The sequence below is a fragment of the Tympanuchus pallidicinctus genome, unplaced genomic scaffold (assembly GCF_026119805.1).
Source record: "Tympanuchus pallidicinctus isolate F22 unplaced genomic scaffold, pur_lepc_1.0 scaffold3, whole genome shotgun sequence".
Taxonomy (NCBI): Eukaryota; Metazoa; Chordata; class Aves; order Galliformes; family Phasianidae; genus Tympanuchus; species Tympanuchus pallidicinctus.
The window spans coordinates 92,648,777-92,658,152 of NW_026294747.1; positions in this window are offsets into that span (position 1 = coordinate 92,648,777).

A 9,376-nucleotide genomic window follows, 5' to 3' on the forward strand; every position below is an offset into this window, starting at 1 on the left:
TCAGCCTTTTACAGCTAACAGCTGTTGAGGGGAAGAGGAGATTCCATGAGCCTTTGTGGATGTCAACACCATCCCTACATGCCTTGGCAACATTTCTAATATCCTTCAATGGTTTTGCCTCTACCATACTAGCTTTTTCAATGAAGTTCTGTCACATGTTGCCTGTTCAGCCAAGCTTGTCTCCCAGTTCAATTAATTGTTTTCCTAAGTGGGATCCACCACTCTTGTATACAGAAAAGATTCTCTTTAAAAGCCTGCTAGCCTTCCTGTGCTTGTTCACTTTTCCGGAAGGCATAGGAGGCAGCTTTAAGAGCTCCCCAAATAGGAGAGCAAAGTTTGGTTTAAGTCCAAGGACTGTTTGTGTCTCACCATTACCCCTCCAGCCATCATGGAGATCAAGTCCTCAACATGAATTCTGTAACCTACACATGTGCTTGCTTTCCTAAAGATTTAATTGATCATCATAACCCTCTGGTCTGTAATTCTACCTAAATGTCACCCTCAGTGGTCTCTCCTTTGATGCCTACCAGTCACACCCAGCCTGTCATCCACCTAAGAGATAGACACCAGAGAGGAAAATCATCTGCCTTCATCTTCCCCTGCCTTTCCAGAAAAACTTGTACCTATCCTAAGTGTCATCTCTGTGGGCCAAGTCTGGAACTTCACTCACTGCCTTTATCATACTTCTGGCCTGTTCAGTGACTCCTGAAACACTCCTCATTAACTCTCATCTGCTTGAAACCCTTGTGTCCTAAGTGTGCTGCTACACTTCATCCACTTGAGACTCTCCCTGCTGTGTAGGTGTATAAAACAAATTCAATTGCTATTTAAAAATAAATAAGCACGGAGTACATTAGCATCTCAGCTCCTTCGTAACTACAGGTGCAAACCAGTTCCATATTTAAGCCAGGTATTGTGAGGGATTCAATGTCTGAAAGTATTCTCTTCAGCTACAAGGGAACATGAATGCTGCCCAAAGTGGCTTTTGTCTACACTCGAGTCCTCTTAGCTATCAGCACTGGTTAAATAAGCCAACAGCCAAAAGCATATCATCAAAATAATGGATATGGGGAAATGAAGTTACTTCTTAACCAGTGCTGAACTACAAAGCAAACACCAAAGCACATTTTGTGTGTTAACTTCACCTATCCCCTTTTGTGTTTTTTTTTTTCCTCCCTCTCCTCATTCCTTTTAATTATTCGCTCAGTTTTTCCTCTTCCCTTGTCCCTCATCATTTCTCCTCCACTCATTAGTTTCTCTGGGTTTCCAACTGTGTGAGAAAGCAGCATGCATTCGCACCAGGGTGCCATGTAATTGAGCTGCTTTTCTGATACTACTGTTAAAGCATATGGGGAAGGATTACTAAGTGTGTGAGGAAGAAGTGAAAGTGCAGTTTTCCCTGTATTATAAGGATATCAGGTCACAGATGGCTCCAGAACAGACATCCCAGGCACTGAACCTTGCTGACACCACAGGATTTTCTGATTGACACCTCATGGTGTGAATTGAATGGACATCTGACAACATTACAGACTTCTGATGGTGCAGTCTTCTCAGATGCAGAAAGGAACATCGACACAAAGAAAACAACACTGGATGACCATAGATTGATGTGAAGTAGCAGTCCTGCACAGACAAAGAACATTTAAAACCAGTGATTACAGTGGGTCACAGTACAGACCTAGACACCACAACCTGTCTCTCTGCTGTCTACTTATCAGATTCAGATATGTCTGCGAACTCAGAGCTCAGAGATACAAGGTGTTTTGACGCAGATTTCAAACTGGAATTCCTCCATCCCAGGTTAAACTATTAAAACTTTTTTTTTTTTTTTTTAATGAGGACAATTCTTACTGAAATTGTTTAATAGATTTTTTTATATTCAAAATAATGCTCATGTCAAAAAATTCCATTGCAAGAGCAACAAATTACTAGAATAGGGTATAACTACTGTCACCTATTTTAACTTGTCTATATTAACAGTAAAATAAAAACAATCTAAGAGCTTGATAAAAAGGCACATAAATGGAACATACTATCTAAATTGATGGTGTACACCTAAGCTGTTGTTTCTGGACTATCGCTGTGAGAAACTCCAGAATTCTGACTCACACACTGTTTAAAATATGCATTATTCCCATATTTTGGGATAATTGGCCTCTTTCAGAACCATTTTAGTACAGATTTGATTTAAGAGATCTCAAACTTATTCGGAGCACCACATGAAATACTTCTTATAGTCAAAGAGAAACATTCTTCAAGAGAAATCTTGATTAATCAAGATTAACTTGAAAACTCCAAAATAAGCATCCTAGACATTTCATTTTAAATATATATACATACACAAACTAGTCCAAAGCACAAGACTATTTGATAATCATAAAATTCCTGCTCTAACAGCTAACTAGAAAAAAACTGTGGAAGACCCTATTGCTACCAGCAACAGTAAGATGCTGCCCCTACACAACATACTATTAGGCAACATTTGTTTATTTTAGTGAGTTAAAAATTCTTTGATGCCTTTTTATTCCTACTTCTATCCAGTGCAATTTCTCTTATAAATCCCCTTCACAGTACAGAACTCTATAACCAGGAGTGATCACATTTTCCATTTGCACTTTGTCATGCCAGGTGCAGCTGGGTAAAACAAGTTCAAACTAGGTGTAAAATTCTACTGCTAGGGCAAGTGAAGAATTCTGCTCTGCCAAATATCTGCACTTACTTTGGCACAGGCAGTGATAATTACGCATTGTGAAAAGTAGCAAGAAATCGTATGTACAGTGCTTCTAGTTACACTTTTTGATAATGGGAATTCCAAGCCTCACTTGGGAAGATCCACCAAAGTATGAGCAATTCATGTTCCAAAACCCTAATTCCAGTTACTGGTATTTGCAGTATAGGGTTGAACTCCAGCATCTCAGTCTCATCTTATGTCCTTGCTTTCACACACTAGTATGAAATACTTACAGCTATTTTAGAAAAATATTTATTTCCACTTTGTCAAAAGGCAGTACACACTCGCAACACCACATTGTACAAGATTCAGCAAAAGCTTAAATGACAAAACGATGAGGTTAATGTATCCACAACTCTGCAAAAACATATTTAATATCTACTGAGATCACTATAAATAAGACTATATATGCAAGAAAAGCCAAACTTTCAGAGACAGAAGAGATGCTATGACCCACAGTAATTGTACAGGGCTGCTCTGAAAGTAATGCCTTCTATTTCATTCTATTACATTCTGTTGCAGTGAGACAGGTGGCATTAAAGGGGCAGTCTGACAAAATGGCATCCAGAAATGCACGTGAAGCAGGGTTGTGTCACTGAACTTCCCCACGTGGAAAAAATGGCATTCATCAGCACTTGCTGAACATTTATGGAGACCAAACAGTTGATGTGAGCAGTTCCAGCGAGCGCACTGGACCAAGACCCAACCTTAACTACCAGGGAGAAATAGTAGAAGGATAATGGGAAGCTACAATGCATACTGTACAGTTTGGTTTATGCTGCAATTAGCATCTCAGAACGTGGAGTTGTTGATACAATTGCACAAGCTTTGGTGGACTCTCCAAAAGCAAGCAGTTGTACAGCTGCACAAACACCCATACATTCAGTATAAGGGACAGTGTGACACTGAATGACAATAACTTGGACAAGAAAATTAAGATGGGTCAAGGTAGTCTTCAAGTACTTTAATACTTCAGCATCCTTGAAGTCCCTCATCTACACAGGCAATGTTGTTAAGGTGAAAGGCTGAGAAGACTCAGAAAACTTTAGGATTTGTAGCAAAGGAAAATCTAAAGAGAAATGCAGAATTTCTGGAAATTCTCTTTTAAAGACAAAACCTAATTAGTAACTATGAGAAAAAGTTTTGTACATGCTGCAAGACTGAGTTAAAAAACTCACAGCCAAGCCTCCAGTCATTACAAATTCACCCAGGGGTGAAGACTACTGATTGCTGAATATACTACTTGTACAGGATCTAACACAGACTCTTAAGTAGCAGTGAAAGCACCAAAAAGCACTTTATGCCAGATCTAACTAGAAATAAGATGTCAGGACAAGGCATTCAAGACATTGCTTAGGTATGAAAAGAAAAGCACATCAGCTATGTGTTAGACTTGCTCAGACTTTGAAAACTACAATCATACAGATCTAGATAGTTCCATTATAAATAGATTTAATTATGTATTAAACAGCCTTACGCTATCATCAGTCACACAGAAATGGAAATCAAACAGTGTTTGTGCAGCTTTTCATCAACACAGGGCAAATTACCAAAGCAAGTGACTAGCACTAGAACAGGATAAATATGGACGCTACACTCACTTGCTCTTCTTGCCTATCTATAATCTTATACTAGAAAATGAAAACTGTAGCTAACTCCTACTGTAATCTGTACTGTAATGTTATCTTCTATGCATTATTTTAGCCTCCTGAGATGAAAAAGAGGTACAAAACTTACTGAAAGTCTCTAGAAATCTTATTCTGCTTGCTATGCACTCAGCAAACAGTATTTGCTCTCCAGGAAAAGTTTCATCCTTAAGTTAAGTGAATTTGAAGCATATCCTTGTCATAATTAACAGGAGCAGTAAGAAAACACTAATGGCATTTGTGTGTCTGGTCACAGCAGCTGCATTTTCCCAGCTAGCTCCACCTTCTCCTTAACATTGGTTATGAAGAATAACACACTAGATGAAAGAAGAGATCATAAGATTATTTAAAATTAAGTATCACAGAAATCAAATTTGCAAGTTTGAGTCTCTTTGACCTCTTAGGAAACTGAGGTTCAACCCTTTGTGTGATCTAATTTAGATGAAAGTAGAATCAAGGATTATTTGTTTCCCACTCTAGCCCAGCGCTTCTTGCAGGGGGCATACAAAGGGGACATTTGAGCCAAACACCCTCTTAGCAGCTCCTATGCTAAAAACTGCAACAGAGTTGTCTCCAAGTAATTTTAGATTTTCAAGCTGGAAATCATTCATTCCAAAATTGTTAATGGCACTATAATACAATTCAGTTCCATCCTCGACTTGCACATATGTGAAGGAACAGTCACAAATATGAATTTTATAGTTTCTGAAGCTGCACTCTGCGAGCCAAACAGGCTGTCTTGGCATGGCAGAATGCATCACCTGCTGCCAAAACACAGACAGACCCCTGCCATTTAGATTAAGAGATCACTCCACTAGCTGAAACAAGATCTGCCACAAGAGCTCCGTTGAAAAACACTGAGAGTCACCTCTACCTGCGTCCCATACGTTTGTTACAAGAATCTTTTCACGGCTTATCTTGTCTGAACGCTACCTGTGGCCTCAGCAGCGACTTCTCATTCTGTAGACACTGGGATCCTTGGGTAGTTAAACAGCATGCATACAGCGCTTGAAAGCTACCACACACAAAAATACTGAGCACTTCTAGAAAAATTTCAACCATGAATACAATGTTAGCTACCACCACCTTCTTTCAGGTGGTTGTGAGGGGTTTTTTGTGCATATTTCATTTTCTATTACAGAATTGAAATTATTTTTAAGAACACTAAGCGTGGCAAAAACCTGCTGAAAAGTCCTAATGCTTCATAGCCTTATTTATTTTTTTAATAACATCTTTGTTGTGTGTTAATGGACTTCAGTAAAACGTTACTAGGTTTGCAGAAGCAAGGATGAAAACACAGGGTTCATATAGCAAATAATTCCTTTTATTTACAGCTGCACTATGGTGTTGTGGCAAAATAACACTATTATAGCCTGCCTTGCTAATTGATAAAGTACACACCAAAAGGAAGGACCAAAGATGACCAGAAATCCTGGGCCCCAATCTGCTGGAAGCTGAGCACATTCTTGAGGATCTCTTGCCTTTTATTTTTCCATATACAGATACTGTTCTCCATGCAACTACACTGACTCAAGCAAACCTTGATCTGACCAAGTGTAATGTTTCCTAACCAAGATTCCAAGATTTACAAAGTACAGAAAGTCAGCAAAATAAAACTTCATTTTTTGCTTCTTTAGTGGTGCTTTTCTAACAGCAAAAAAGATATTTAAATTAAAAACTCTTTTCAGAGTCTGTTTGCTGTTAGCTTCATATTAAGTCAACATGGGATATATACTGGAAAATGTCACCCAAGAAAGCAAACATTTCAGAGAGCTCACAATTCCCTATGGATAGCAGACTTAGCAACAGAAAATGAAATAATTCGAAATTTCTGCTAAATGACTCCTTCCCTTCTTTCTGATCAACCCAGAGGGACCCAGTCCTAGCAAACACATCAAGAACTGGCAGCAAACACTAAGCACTGTAGCACAGGTAAAATACACAACTGAGTTCCCATCTGCTGTCAGTTACTGGGTTCCATCTGTAAGAGCAGAGATCACAAGAAAGAATTAAGTTTAAGGAACTGTTCCATGTTCTTATTCATTTCAAGCTTACATCCATAAGAAAAAGGAACAGAAATGAAGTCTGACATCCATGTTCAGAATAAATGAAGATTTTCAGGTTTCACTACATGTCTTTTTTTTTTTTTCCTCTGCAAACACTGTTTCTTATTGTAGACTGTATAATAAGACTAGATGTGCCTGGAAACACAAAGGACAACTCCAATTTTTTCTTATACTCCTTCAAAATATTGTAGAGTTCAGGCAAAGTATTTGACTCGTAAGCATTTTACAGGTTAATAGAGGAACTGAGAAGAATTACAAATACATCAACAGGAATTCTTCAGCTACAGATATTTGTGGCTTAAGCTTACCTGCTCTACTTCCCTACGGAGTGCCCAGCTCCTGACCACACACTCAGAACCAATGTCAAATCTGTCACACCCAGTCTTCCCCCTTAATCTATCACATTGTAACTTGACAGTCACTGCTCTATGAAGTGTTCTCGCTGCATTTCTTACAGCTGTGTTTTTATATGCACAAATGAGTTCTCCTACAGAAGTAACTACTACATTCTGCAATGGACAGCTTTTACTAGAGAAGGACAGGCTTAGTATTCCACAAGAAAAACATTTCTAAGTTACAGTATTTGGTAGGCTTTTGTTAGCTTAACGCCCCACCTGCTGGCTGATGACTACATTACATTGTGACAGCTAGCAAAGAAGTCACATGCCTGTTACTGCCACCAGTCAGCTGCTGTATGCTGTCATGGCAACTGGTACAATGTAGGGAAAGGATACACAGCTGGGTCCAACAGTGTGATGATAACATATGGAAGTAAAACCTAGATGGTTTTAGAGCAGTCTAAAACACTAACATCCATCCACACAGATCACACTAAAGTATCACAAAGCACAACGCACGTAGCTACTACAAAGACAGTGAACTCATCTACCTTTACAATTCCTACATACCTCCAGCTGCACCCCAAACTCAGTTGCCATATTGGGCTCCACCACAGCCACATAAATAGTTTCTTGAAAACTGATCAGTCTCAAAGACAGGAAAGAGTAGTCAAAGTTTGTGGTGCAAAAATACTTGTCTCATTTTTGAGAGCACTGTTTGAAAGAACAGCTTTAAAGGTTGGTTTGTTCTAAAGAATATGCTCCACCAGTCACTTAATAAGCAAATCTCATACGGTCAGAGGAACTCTGCTTTGTGCTGACCACGTACAGGATCTACTCCTTTGAAAAAGCATGAATAAGAAACTTGTCAGAGGCCAACGAACCTTCTTGCCTGCCTCCCTGGATCTCACACAAATGCAGTCAGGCGCTTGCTCAACTCAAAATGAAACAGCAAAGTAGAGACAAGAAATGTTTCTCTAGTGGCCTTGAATATAAATGCAAGCCTAGAAAATATTCTTACCAGATGTACAAGACTTTGCTGATGTACCATTCAAAGTTTATCTGCTATTTCAATTCACCAAGGCCCCAGCACAAGCCTGGGTCTCTTGCAACTGCCTAGAAGTGCAGTAGATAAAAACTGTAGGTAAATTGAGTTACAGGTAGCAATTCAGCATTCCATACTTGGGCTTCCATTATCTTGACAGAAAATTCAGCATTGTCTCAGCATCCATCAGAAAGCTTCAGTCTAAACCACTGAACAGAAGAGCCCCTCCTCATTTTCTAGCGGCCTGCAATTCCTGAGCATTCTGGCCCCTTTTACCACATCCCCCATGAGCACAATGAAAGAAGGCCAATCAGCACAGAAATCACAATTTACTAGCAGACAATGCTGCACTACAGTCCTTCTGAAACACCACTGCTATTGATTTTATTGATTTTTTTCTTACTTTGAAAAAAATGCTTTAAAAACCTCTTAGCAGAAATCACACTTTAATTAAACTGCCACAGACCTAAAAGAGCAGAAAAATCATTTCAGTCTCTTAAGTCAATGAAGACCCATCGTAGCAGTGAGATAGGTGCTACTGTCAAGATTTATGGAAGCTACTGCAGCATTCATGTTGAACAACCACAGACTTAATTCCCTGTCAAAAATAGATGAGTCCTGTATTTATAGTAAGAATACTATGAGTAAGAATCTGTTGGCACAACTTTATTTTCCCACTTAGAAGAGATTCAGTAATTAAGTTTGCTTAACTCCAAGCGTAAAGATTTCTATTTAGTGAAAGTGAAAATGACCTCAGTTAGCATTCCTAACATTTACTGCTGTAACTTTAACTGCATGTCAGTTTGCTGAATAGGAGAAATAAGGTGAATATTTATATAAAATAATATATATATATATGTATAAGCTGAATACTTTTGTTTAAGGTGAAAGCTTTTGTTTTCTTTTAAACCTCTGGGACTGCAAGGAACCAAGTTTGCTATTTTTCAAAATAATGGTAACAAACAACAAACTCAATAGCCAGGAAAATAAGGGAAACCATTCACAGTGTAAGGCTTTGTCTACAATACTACATATATCTTGCCCAAAGATACTCATACTAGGAGGAAAACGAAGAGCTGAACTGCTATCTGACTTCCCTTAACTACAGAGCCATCTTTTAATACAGTATGGTGCGAGTCCTCTAATGGTTATGGGGAAATTATCTTCCATAAAAGACTTCCAGCCTACCTAAATCACAAGGCAGCTGCTCAGTGCAGCAGTTAGGATTTACAAAGTGACAGAGCAATTCTGAGGAGGATATTCTTCCAGTCATTAGTGACTTCAGCAGAGATTTTCATCTCAGTAAGTGTGCAAGAAGATGGAAGATGATTTAGTAATGCGACTTAGTAATCAAATGCATACATTAGTCAGAAACCACATAGTAATGGTAATGTGGTACGTCACAGCCATCTTTATATCCTTCCAAAAGCCAAAGGCGAAAGCATGTGCCCAACCCACTCAAGTAGTGCCATTAACTACTACAGGCCAAAACATTTTCGACTTCCAAGCATCATTCTTCTCCCAGGAAAAAGCATAAATAGCCTCTT